The sequence below is a fragment of the Zingiber officinale genome, chromosome 6B, assembly GCF_018446385.1.
Source record: "Zingiber officinale cultivar Zhangliang chromosome 6B, Zo_v1.1, whole genome shotgun sequence".
Taxonomy (NCBI): Eukaryota; Viridiplantae; Streptophyta; class Magnoliopsida; order Zingiberales; family Zingiberaceae; genus Zingiber; species Zingiber officinale.
In genome coordinates, this window is record NC_055996.1 from 46,362,562 (window position 1) to 46,376,480 (window position 13,919).

Sequence of the window (13,919 nt, forward strand, 5' to 3'; positions counted from 1 at the left end):
AGCATGATGCGAAAAGGAAAAATTACTAGTTATACCTTCTAGAAAGACCTCTTGATCTTCTACCGTATTCCTCTTCTAACCTCGGACGTTGTGTGGGCAACGATCTTCCGAGATGAGAAACCACCAATCACCTTCTTCTTCCTTGTAAGTTTCGGCCATCAAAACATCTTCTAGGATGAAGAGGTTCGGCCACCACCACCATGCTCCAAGGGATGCTAGAAACGAGGCTTGCTTTCTCTCCTTCTTCTCCTTCCTTGATCCGGCCACTAACAAAAGCTCCACCAAGAGGTAAGTTTCGGCCAACAAGAGGAGAGGAGAGAAATAGGGCCGGCCACACCACCAAGGAAAAAAAAGAGAGAGAAAAATATAATAGAGTCGTTAGCTTTGAAGCATCCTCTACCCCCTCTTTTATAATCCTTGATCCTGGCGAATAAGGAAAATTTAATAAAAATTTCCTTAATTCTTTTTCCATTGAAAAGGAAAAATTATTTAATTAAAAACAATTTTCTTTCTCAATTTTATTTGGCCGGCCACACCAAAGCTACAAACAAGGAGAGTTTTAATTAATTAAAACTTCCTAATTTGTCTCCAGAAATTTATAAAATTTCTCCAATAATTTAATCCCTTCATGATTGATTTATAAAAAGGAAATTTAATAAATTAAAATCTTTCTTTTAAACATGTGGATAAAAAGAAAGTTATCTCTAAAAATTAAAATCTCTTTTAATCTACAAATAAGGAAAGATATCAAATCTTTTCTCAATCTGTTGTAGAAACTAATAAAAGAGAATTATTAATTTTTAAACTTTCTTTTAAATCATAAACATGGTTAAAAAGGAAAGTTTTCTTAAAATTTAAAATCCTCCTTTAATCAACAAATAAGGAAAGATTTCAAATTTTAAACTCTCTTTTAAACATGTAGATGATTTACAAATAAGGAAAGTTTTTACCAAAAATTAAAACCATCCTTTTAAACTACAAATAAGGAAAGAGATTAATCTCTTCTCTTAATCTTTTGTAGAAAGCTATAAAAGGAAATTTTTAATTTTTAAACTCTCTTTTAAAATCATGATATCCACATAAGAAATAATTTTAATAAAAATCCTTTTAAATATTCTAGTGACCGGCCACCTAAGCTTGGGAGCCCAAGCTTTGGCCGGCCACCTACATGGCTCATCCACTTGGTCTTGGCCGGCCCTAGCTTGAGTTCCAAGCTAGCTTGGTCGGCCCCATTGGATGGGTAAGAAGGTGGGTATGCGGTGGGTATAAATCTCTATATACTAGAGGCTACGATAGGGACCGAGAGGAAGAATTGGTTTTGGTCTCCCGATGAAATTAAGCATCCCGTGTTCGCCCCGAACACACAACTTAATTTCATCAATAATAATTCATTCCACTAAAGAACTATTATTGAACTACCGCACCAATCCCAAATTACATTTTGGGCTCCTTCTTATTATGAGTGTGTTAGTCTCCCTGTGTTTAAGATAACAAATGTCCACTAATTAAGTAAGTTACTGACAACTCACTTAATTAATATCTAGCTCCAAGAGTAGTACCACTCAACTTCATCGTCATGTCGGACTAAGTCCACCTGCAGGGTTTAACATGACAATCCTTATGAGCTCCTCTTGGGGACATTCTCAACCTAGATCACTAGGACACAGTTTCCTTCTATAATCAATAACAGACACTATAAATGATATCATTTCCCAACTTATCGGGCTTATTGATTTATCGAACTAAATCTCACCCATTGATAAATTAAAGAAATAAATATCAAATATATGTGATTGTTATTATATTAGGATTAAGAGCACACACTTCCATAATAACTGAGGTCTTTGTTCCTTTATAAAGTCAGTACAAAAGGAATGACCTCAAATGGTCCTACTCAATACACTCTAAGTATACTAGTGTAATTATATAGTTAAGATAAACTAATACCTAATTACACTACGACCTTCCAATGGTTTGTTCCTTTCCATCTTGGTCGTGAGCTACTGTTTATAATTTATAAGGTACTGATAACATGATCTTCTGTGTGTGACACCACACACCATGTTATCTACAATATAAATTAATTGAACAACTACATTTATCATAAATGTAGACATTTGACCAATGTGATTCTTATAAATGTTTATACCAAAAGCTAGGCTTTTAGTATACACTCTAACAGTTTGGTTCTTTGTTAGGAATAGGAATCGGAATGGGAATCATTGTATTGTGGAATGGGAATGAGTATGAGTATGGATATCACTCTTAAAAGTAATGTTTGGTTAGTTGCATATTTTCTATCAGAATAAATCAAAATTTTCTTTTTTACCCTTAAAGAAAAATAAGAGAAAAAATTAGATGTGAGAGAAAGATAAATGTGAGAGAAAAATATAATGAAAGAGAATGATGAGAGAGAAAGTGTGCTGAGAAAGGATAAAGAGAGAGAAAGTGTGATGTGAAAGAATGAAGAGAGAGAAAGTGTGATGAGAGAAAATGAGAAAAGAGAGTGTGATAGGAGAGAGCATGATGCGAGAAGATGAGAGAGAAAATATGATGTGAGAGAAAGTACGATGGGAGAGGATGAAGAGAGAGAAAATGTAATGAGAAAAAATGAGGAGAGAGAGTGTCATGAGAGAGATTGAGGAGGGAGAAAGTATGGTGAGAGATAAAATATGATGAGAGAGAAAGTGTGATGAAAAAAAGAGAACATTAAGTGTGATGGGAGAGATTGAGGAGAGAGAAAGTATGATGAGGGAGAAAGTATAATGAGAGAGAAAGTGTGTTGAGGAAAAAAAAGAGGGAGTGCGACAAGAGAGATTGAGGAGAGAGAAAGTGTGATGAGAGCGAAAGTGTATCCTATCCGAATGCTGAACCAACGGACGCTGGGCACGGGGCGCTCTCCGGCTGTCGACGTGGATCTTCGACTGGTAACACAGCTCCGGCGAACCTGCACAGAAGTCGGGCCGGGAAGGGGTTCCCGGCGGCGACCCTCCGACGCTCAAGTTAGGTGAAGCTCAAGAGAGAAAAAGTGGCTCCAGAATTCGTAGAAAACGTACCTCCGGGGAAGAATGAGGGCCTTTATATAGGGCAGTGAAGAAGTGAGTGTGCACCTACCGAGGTGTACACGTGTCCATAGCCCATACCCCAGTAAGGGCTTGTCAGTGAGCTTCCCTAACCCATACTGCTACAGTCTCAGCATGTCCTCGATGGGACAGCGGAATCCCCTGTCACAAGATTTGGAACATGGCCCACACGTGAAACATACCTGCTGTCAGAAAAAGACGTTCCTTGTCCTTTTCCCCTTTGCTCCAAATCTGGCTTCCGGGCGGACAGCTCCCTCAACATCCGGCCGGACATATGCGATGGTTTATTTGGAGAGATCCTCCATCACGTGCTTTATGGGGACTATCAGCAGTGTTACCTTATGGCGTTGGCCGAGCGTGAGGTCCGCTCGGCCCACGACCTTTTCCACTGAGCGCCGGAACCCTGATTTCGACAGGGAGACCTCAACCATCAGCCGTATATCGTCCGGTCGGCAAGCCGGTCGGACCCTGCCTTCTCCGGGCGTCCGGTCGGACCCGACCCTCTCCGGATGGACGACTGCCACTGTGGCTTCCACGTGGCGTTGACTTCACAGGGCGGGGTCGCCTGCTCTTACTACCGGATCATTTGCCTCCCCTTTAAGTCTAGTCGAAGGAGGCGAATAGTCCGACTGACTGGACTAAGAATCCGGCCGAGCGGTTCCTCCATGCTTGTATCATCCGCTCGGCCAACCATAGAGGTAGCCTTAAGCGAATCAACAATGGTCTTCACCGGATCTCCTCGTATCCTACGCCAATCTTCGACATTAAGGTTGAGCATGCTTTCATTAAATGCTCCGAATGATTGAATGCCACGTGGAGCTTTGCCATCGGTGTACGGCGGCGGTGGCGTGGTGTTTTGATGTGATCGAAGCGATTCGAAATGGACGGCTCGATGCATGCTTTGTTTCCCGTGACCTGGATCCAACGGTGGAGGCCGCCCGGCCTTCACCCTATAAATTCTTCGTTTCCTTCTCTTCCTCACCTGCCTTCGCGATTTCGACCATTGCTTCCTGCGCTTCGGAGCTCCGGCGACACTGTTTCTGCTCTCCGACGCTCTCCGGCGCCTTTTCCTTGATCCCTTTCTCCGCAGCAAGGTTTTATATCTTTCCTCCCTCCTTTCCGGTGTTTCCTCCGCATTTCTTTCTCAGTTTCAATCCTTGAAACTTCCTTTCTTCTGCTGTTGTTCTTTTCCTGCCTTTTTGTCGTTTGATTCCTTCCGATCGGCCCATGGCTAGTTCTTCCACTCCCGCAGATCAGTCGCTCGGCCCATGGTACACCACCATGCAGTCCCGATTCGAACAGCGGGACTTCGATATTTTGACAGACAATTTTGAAATCCCAGAGGATTTCGAAATTCGTTTAGCTGGTCCTTCCGCTCGGCCTTACAGGCCGCCGCGCGGAGCTTTCTGTGTCTTCCGAGACTAGTTTACCGCCGGTCTTCGTTTTCCTGTGCACCCCTTCATTATAGATGTCTGTAATTTTTTCGGTGTGCCGCTCAGCAGTTTAGTACCCAATACCTTCCGTCTTCTCTGCGGTGTTGTCATTTTGTTTAAGATTCATAACATCCCCCTCCGACCGGAGGTCTTCTTTTATTTCTATTACCCCAAGCAAGCCGAGTCGGGTACCTTCATGTTCCAAGCTCGGCCCGGCTTGGTCTTTTTCAACAAACTCCCTACTTCCAATAAACATTGGAAGGACTACTTTTCTACATCCGTATGCCCAATCAGGCAAACTTCCCGACCCAGTGGCAAGTCAGTCTGCCCCCCACTCCCGAGTTGAAGAAGTTCAAGACCCGACCGGACTACCTCCACGCTGCAAATATACTGGCCGGTCTGTGACTTGACATCAACAAACTTCTCCACAAGGGAGTGATGTACATCTTCGGGCTGAGTCCTATACGGACCCCTCTTCCGGCCGGCTTCGGTAAGAACTTTGGTTGGGCATTTGCTTTGATTGCTAACTGATTTCTTTTCCTTTCTTTGCAGCGGACATCGTTATGGATTCGGTCATGGCCGGTGTTTTGAAGAGGAAGGCGGCCGCTCTGGAAGCCGCGCCGGCTAAAGAAATGGAAGCTTTGGGTATCCAGCCGGTCGGATCCCACGAAGGAGAGAGCGGGACTCAAGCTGAGTCGACCACTCCTGCTTCTCAGCAAAACGTAGCCAGCGGAGCCACTCCTTCTGGAGAACCAACTGCCCCTGAGGAAGGTTCCACTCGGGAGGGGGAGCAGCCCTTACAAAAGAGGCGCCGAGTGGAGACTCCACTGCGGTCGGCAACCTCCGCGGTCCAACCATCCGAGCGGGTCACTGCAACTGCTCGGGGCAAGGCGCCAGAGACCGAAACCATCTCGTCCGACCGGACTCCTTCGGATTGGGACGAGCCAGCCGCTCCAGTGGAGGCTGTTCCAATCAGCACCCTTCCGCCCGTTCGCCATTCAGCCCAGCGCTCGACCATTCATTCCCAGTTTTTTGCGCCGGCTTCTGATCCCCTTCCGACCGCCGGTCGGACGACCCCCGGCCTGCGCCCGAGCATACCATCACCTTGAAAGGGCCCCTAGCTGAGATGTGGGCCGATGCTCGGGCCCGCACTGCGCTGATACCCCTCGAAAATTTGGCTAACAGCCATATGCAGCAGGCCACAAGGGTAAGTTTGTAATCTACAAGCTTTGCTGTTCCTTCTTTCCGATCGGCCGCTAATAGCTATAATTTTCTTTTGCCAGAGATGGGTGGAGGAAATTGCGATTTCCAACCGCTTGGCCTAGGTGGATGAAGAGCTACGGCAACTGAAGGTCGCAGTTGGTCCATCCGGCCTTCAGGGCCCTTCCTATTCCGAGCTGCAAAAGGAGCTGAAGAAAGCTCAAACTCTGCTGGCGGCCGAGCAGAAGAAGACAGCCGACCAGGCCCACGCCTTGGCCGAGTCCGAGCGACAAGTCAAGTCGCTTGACACAAAAATAACCCTGGCCACCACTCGAAAGAATACAGCTATCTCCGATCTGGAGAAGAAGAACGTTGAGGCTTGGGGCCTGAAGCTGAAGATAAAAGAGTTGACGGAGCAGCTCGACAGGGAGAAGGCGGGCCGCTCGGCCGACGCGGAAAAGCTTAAGAATCTGAACGAGGCCCTCACAGGCTCCCAGGCGGCTTTCAAAGAATATCAAGATGCCGAGCCGAGCTGAGTCGCCGCTCTGCGATAGAGCTACATCCGATCGCCCAAGTTCTCGGAGAAAATTTACGAGCGGATGTACTCAGCCTTCGACTTGGCCATGACTGCCACTATGACCTATCTGAAGTCGAAGGGTCTTCTTCCGGAGTCCACCAATATTCCGGCCGGCGATCAGGTGGCGCTCCTAGATAACATCCCCAAGACCCTCTACGATTATATCGAGTAATTTTTGTAATTTGGCCACTCAGCTAAATATGATCCCTTTTGTACTTAGGCCGCCCGACCTGAGATTTTATTTTTAATGCAATGCTTTCCTTTCGCGCACTCTATCTTTTTGCACTTTGTCTTTTTGCTAATTAATATGTGTGTTGGTCGCTCGCCTATTATCACACCTCTGGCATTCGAAAAGCATTCTTGCGAAGTACTTGGCCATGCCCTTCCGCTCGGGCAAATATTCCGCTTTGCTAGTAAGGATCGCTCGTTATAAACCGACAACCTTTGGGCATTGAGCCGAGCGGAACGTAGAGTCAGTCGAACAATATTGGCGGCGAGCATTCTCGGACAGTTGCAGTCCCCCTTTTTTTTCGCTTGGAATATTTATAGACGCCTACTCGTCTCTCGATATTTAACGTCGGAGCTCGACGGCCTTCCGCTCGGAGGGTTTATAGACGCCGGCTCGTCTCTCGATATTTAACGTCGGAGCTCGACGGTCTTCCGCTCGGACGTTTATAGACGCCGGCTCGTCTCTCGATATTTAACGTCGGAGCTCGACGGTCTTCCGCTCGGAGGGTTTATAGACGCCGGCTCGTCTCTCGATATTTAACGTCGGAGCTCGACGGTCTTCCGCTCGGAGGGTTTATAGACGCCGGCTCGTCTCTCGATATTTAACGTCGGAGCTCGACGGTCTTCCGCTCGGAGGGTTTATAGACGCCGGCTCGTCTCTCGATATTTAACGTCGGAGCTCGACGGTCTTCCGCTCGGAGGGTTTATAGACGCCGGCTCGTCTCTCGATATTTAACGTCGGAGCTCGACGGTCTTCCGCTCGGAGGGTTTATAGACGCCGGCTCGTCTCTCGATATTTAACATCGGAGCTCGACGGTCTTCCGCTCGGAGGGTTTATAGACGCTGGCTCGTCTCTCGATATTTAACGTCGGAGCTCGACGGTCTTCCGCTCGGAGGGTTTATAGACGTCGGCTCGTCTCTCGATATTTAACGTCGGAGCTCGACGGTCTTCCGCTCGGAGGGTTTAGACGCCGGCTCGTCTCTCGATATTTAACGTCGGAGCTCGACGGTCTTCCGCTCGGAGGGTTTATAGACGCCGGCTCGTCTCTCGATATTTAACGTCGGAGCTCGACGGTCTTCCGCTCGGAGGGTTTATAGACGCCGGCTTGTCTCTCGATATTTCTCGTCTCTCGATATTTAACGTCGGAGCTCGACGGTCTTCCGCTCGGAGGGTTTATAGACGCCGGCTTGTCTCTCGATATTTAACGTCGGACCTCAACGGTCTTCCGCTCGGAGGGTTTATAGACGCCAGCTCGTCTCTCGATATTTAACGTCGGAGCTCGACGGTCTTCCGCTCGGAGGGTTTTCCCTTTTCTGGCATCTCGTCTAGGCATTTCATCCGAAGAAGATCCCCTATCTCTGTGAGTTGGTACGGCTTCAGGGGTGCGGAACAGGGCTCGATGAAATGCAACGGTGGCTGGTGGCGCTTCCGCTCGACCACCAGACGCTGATGTTGCTTGATGCTCCGGCCGCTCGGCTGTGGCTTTCTGTTTTTGCTCCACGAGCTTGGCGACCCTTATCTCGATTAGAGCGTCGAGTTCCTCGTTCGAAAGCATCACCGTGTGTTGTCGTCCAGCCTCGTCCATTGTTTCCGATCGGATGCAGGAGCGTTCCCACAGACGGCGCCAAATTGATCATGTCCGAATGGTGAACCAACGGACGCTGGGCACGGGGCGCTCTCCGGCTGTCGACGTGGATCTTCGACTGGTAACACAGCTCCGGCGAACCTGCACAGAAGTCAGGCCGGGAAGGGGTTCCCGGCGGCGACCCTCCGACGCTCAAGTCAGGCGAAGCTCAAGAGAGAAAAAGTGGCTCCAGAATTCGTAGAAAACGTACCTCCGGGGAAGAATGAGGGCCTTTATATAGGGCAGTGAAGAAGTGAGTGTGCACCTACCGAGGTGTACACGTGTCCATGGCCCATACCCCAGTAAGGGCTTGTCAGTGAGCTTCCCTAACCCATACTGCTACAGTCTCAGCATATCCTCGATGGGACAGCGGAATCCCCTGTCACAAGATTTGGAACATGACCCACACGTGAAACATACCTGCTGTCAGAAAAAGACGTTCCTTGTCCTTTTCCCCTTTGCTCCAAATCTGGCTTCCGGGCGGACAGCTCCCTCAACATCCGGTCGGACATATGCGATGGTTTATTTGGGGAGATCCTCCATCACGTGCTTTATGGGGACTATCAGCAGTGTTACCTTATGGCGTTGGCCGAGCGTGAGGTCCGCTCGGCCCACGACCCTTTCCACTGAGCGCCGGAACCCTGATTTCGACAGGGAGCCTTCAACCATCAGCCGTATATCGTCCGGTCGGCAAGCCGGTCGGACCCTGCCTTCTCCGGGCGTCCGGTCGGACCCGACCCTCTCCGGATGGACGACTGCCACTGTGGCTTCCACGTGGCGTTGACTTCACAGGGCGGGCTCGCCTGCTCTTACTACCGGATCAGTGTGTTGAGGAAAAAAAAGAGGGAGTGTGATAAGAGAGATTGAGGAGAGAGAAAGTGTGATGAGAGCGAAAGTGTAAATGAGAAAAAAAGAGAAAAGGGAGTGTGATGGGAGAGATTGAGGGGAGAGAAAGTATGATGAGAGAGAAAGTATGATGAGAAAAAAAGAAGGAAGAGAGTACGATAGAAGAGATTGAAGAGAGAGAAAGTATGATGAGAGAGAAAGTGTAATGAGAAAAAAGGGAAAGATAATGTGATAGGAGAGAGAAAGTGTGTGATAAAATGATGAGAGAGAAAATATGATGAGAGAGAACAAGGAGAGAGAAGTGATATGAAAGAAAAAATAAATAAATATATTTTGATATTTGATATTAAGGGAGAAAATTTTAGTTTTAGATCAAGGGTATTTTTGGAATAAGGGAATATTTTGATTGATGAAAATAGAGTAATGGCTCATTGAAGGGGAGGTACATGGGAATGAGTTATTACCCAATTTCAAGGATTCATTCCCTTATTTGCATTCCTATTCCTATAATCCAAACATTAACAATGGGAATCAACGATTCCCATTCCCATTCCCCGCTCCTATTCCCCTAAACCAAACACCCCCTCAGTGTTAAGCCAAGAACCTAATACACTTGAATTGATACCAATCAAAGACAACTAGTTTTATCAATGAATTTTGACCAATACTCATTGATAGATCTAAAAGTACAAAATTATGAGATTAGAGCATGAAGACGAAGAGGGCACTGTAGGAATGCTAGTGTTGTTGTGAAAGAGTGGTTGTGAGGCTTCAATATAAAAAGATATGATTTTGTGTTAATTGGTACATAGCCTAATTCAACAAGACTGTGGTGTTATTTTGGAGAAACTAGAATCACACTGGTGTTGTGTTGAAGAAACCAACACTATTTGTGGTTCTTCTTGGAAGAAACCAGCACTACTTAGATGCTAGGTTGGAAAGATCAACAACATCGTAGAGAAATCATAATAGTAGTATTCTTGAGTTAAAAAGATCAACTTCAATGTAGTACTAAGTTAGAGAAATCAAAACCATGAAGACCAACATCATAGTGGTACTCAATTGGAGAGACCAGGGCTATAGTGGTGTTGATTTAAAAAAATCAATAGTAAACTATTGTGGTTGAAAATATTAGAATAATTGAGTTGGATTTGATAGATCAACACCAATGTAGTGTTGAATTTAGAGAAATTAACACCACAATGATGAGTTGGCAATCATGAAGCTTTAGGTGACGTTTAAGTGACTTAGGGCATCCACAATGGTTAGAGTCCATTGAGAGCTCCTTTATTGCCATATCTGCGCCACATCAAAAGTTAAAAACCTCACACCTCTCTCCACTATCAAAAAACCTCTCAACAACTCCTTCATGAGTCCCACACTTTTCATCAAAAGTTAATTCTTATCTCTCCATATTTTACATTATACACCATTGAATTTTTATAAAATTTAAATTTATAAATTGCTAACATGAAATAACATTAATAATTAAAAAAATATATAAATATTATAGTGCATCAAATAAAAAGACATAAATTATAATAATATAGAAAAATAAACTTAAACTCATCTACATCAGGCCATGTCTCTGTTTAATTTTTTCCACCATTTTCTAATGTAAATAAAGTTATCCTAGTGTCATCTCACTAGTATCCTTCATAAGAATTTCATAATCCTTATGAAAGATCTCGGCTTTTCGCAAAGCCATTTTTTGCATTTGATATTTTTTAATATCTTGTCATTATTTGTCGATGCTATGTTCCATTGTGTCGCCCTCTCTAGTTTAGATTTGCCCTAACTCTTCGCTGCCTTTTGCCCTGTCGGACGAATGCGAACTTTAAAGTCATCTAAATCAACACTTGTATCTGGATTTGATGTTGAAGTGTATCCCCCTGATTCGGATATCCTTGATTTCTTGTTAGAGTAATGAACAACTGATTGTGGAGTATATTTCTCATATTCTTTGAGAACCCTCCACACATGCATATACTTAAAATCCTTGTTATTGTTATTGGCTTTCCACATATTCAGTGCATTCTCCAACACATTTTCATCATTCCAACCGCTTTGATGATAAATATAAAAATTATTATAAGTTGCAGAAAATTCATTTACCCATTTGTGCAAACCTATAATAATGTGATTTCAATGGCTGATAACTTCTCGTTATAGATCGAGTGGGCGATGCTTATTGTAGTAATCAACTATACGTTTCTAAAAAGCTTGATCCTTCTGGTCATTACCAATGATTACATCAGTGCTTTATAGTTGCCCATGACTTCGCAAGGACCACATCTTCATCAAGAGACCAAAATCTTAATTTTGATTCATTTTCATCCAGCTCAACTTCATGCTCTTCTTGTGATGAGTGTGGTGGCAACTGAGATGCTGGAACAGATAATGGTGTTAGAGATTTTTTGTCGCTGATAGATGGGTCAATAGTAACCCTTCTTGATTCATTCGAAAGTATGACAAGTGGTTGGGTAGGAGAAAATACGTAAGGATAAGGTATCCCAAGTTGGCTACCCATGGCTGACAAATCTTGATGTGGATACATACCAAATGGAGCTGGGGCGGCGTTACTTGGATTCATTAAAAATTTTTGAGAACTTTGAGAATTTGAAAAATTTGGAGAATATTATGGAACATATGAAAATTTTTAAAAATTTAGAGGATATTGCATGTGTATGAGAGAAAATATGAGGATATTGGATATTTGGAGGAATATGATTATTTTGAGAAGATGTATTTCCTTCCGTATTTGAAAACTTCAAAAAATTTGTAAAGGAAGTATTGAGATTTTCATCCATCTCGAATGCAAATAGGGAATGAAAAGAAGAAATGAGTAAAGAGCAAAGATAGCAATGGAATGAATGAAAAAAAGAAAATGAATCTTATATTTATAGATTTTTTTATAAATTAAAAAATTAAATTATAACCATTGTTCAACAACAGACAATGACTAAAAAATTAGTCGTTGTTATGTTTTTTTACAATTATTAAAAAAATAATATTAAAAAATAATAATAAAGAAGCGGCTCCGTAACTACAGAGCCACTTCTTCGATTAAAACAAAAAACCTCCCTCCACTATGGGAGAAAGGTTTTTCTTGATTGCCAGCTCATGGTGGGAGTTGGTTGGTATTAGGGAGAGTATTATTAAGTGTAATCCTTAGTTTGTTTTTTTAAAAAAAGTATAGTGAGTCTTTTACAAAATTCAAAAACATAAGTGGGGTTTTTGTTTTAAAAAAAAACTAAATTAAAATTAATATAATAATTGATCAAAATTATATAAAATTGTTCTAACATAAAATAACTTTGAATATATTTGAAGCAATTTTAACCAATACTCCACGACAACATTGTCTTTTTAATATTTTTTTCTTTCAAAAAATGGTTTTCATCATAATGAAAATAAGGCCTCTTGTTTTTTTTTAGTTAAAAGAAACAGAGAATAAGGCCTCTTAATTTTCGCCTAGGCCTCTTAATTTTTGCCTTTTTCCTTTTGACTACAAGCTTTTCCAACCTTAGGTCATCTAGAAATTTAAGTCAATGAACAAGAAAGTTCAAAAGAGTTGTTAGCTTGATAATTCCACGTGCCACAACTTCATAAGCAATCAGGGGTGGTATTGAGTTTCTAATTTTCTAAAAAAAAATTAAAAAATTGAACCAGTAATACAAAATTTGAGACAACGAGTTTAACCCTATAAATTTTTTTCATCGCGATCAAGATAAATTAAAAAATAATTGTACGGACAATTAAAAACTTAACATTAACTAGTTGCATATCATATTTAGAGAACGTCACTTATTGAACGTCACTTATTGAAGGCAACCTAGGGTAAAATATTAAAAATTTAATTCACATTGTATTTTTTTAAGAAAAGTAAATAAACATAGTGGTCCATAAGGAGTTGGATCTACACTATAGATAAAAAAAAAAAATATCATGTGTCTCCAATAGTCATGGAGGGCATGGAATCAATGGGGTGGGAGCAAGGTGACAGGGGCAAAGGTGACAAGCATCATGTGCGATGTGGACACAATATACAAGTGGGAAAATTTCCAAATCCATTTCCATTTAATACCTTAAATCCTCATATCTGTTTAAATTAACAAAAATAAAAATAATAATAGTTGTTTATGTTGAAAAAAATTCTATAATATAATAATTTAAAGAGGTTTTTTCCCAATCATTGAAATAATTTTAATTAATTAACAAATTTAAAAATATTTTAATATATTTGATATGAAGTAATTTTAATCAACTTATATTAATTTTACTATGTATTCTTTTGAATATTTTCAAAATGAAAAGTATAACAAAGTATTATTTTAGTAATTTTAAAAAATAGGTATTCTTTTACAAAGATAATAAAAGAGGCCGTTTGTGATTTTTGCCTAGATAATACCAAATCTGATAATTTTTTTCAATATTTTGAAGAAGTGTACTTTTCCAAAGTTATGTTGGTGCGAGAATAGCAAGGCATTTATTGAGGAGCTATGAGCATGCATATGGTTCCTTGGCATTGATTGATATGTACGAGTAGCATTTAAATAATATCAATTTACACTGCCGACTTCCTTTTACCAATTCCCTCATCGTATCAAAAGTGACGTTTAATTGATTATTATTGCTCAATTAGAAGAAATCTCGACGTTGTTTTAATTGATTATTAGATGTGGTCTTAAAATCTAAAATGAATCATATAAAAAGTATAAATGATAAATATTTGATTTGATGATGATCAATAAAGTTATTAGTCAATCTTTTTTTTTTTAAAAAAAATGGATTGATTGAGTTGATGGATTCTTGTCTAGACTCTTTTTTTTTTTAAACCAAATGAATATTTTTTTATTTTAATAATTAATAATTATACATATATTTTTTTAAAATTTCAAATCCAATTATTTATTAAAATTTATTT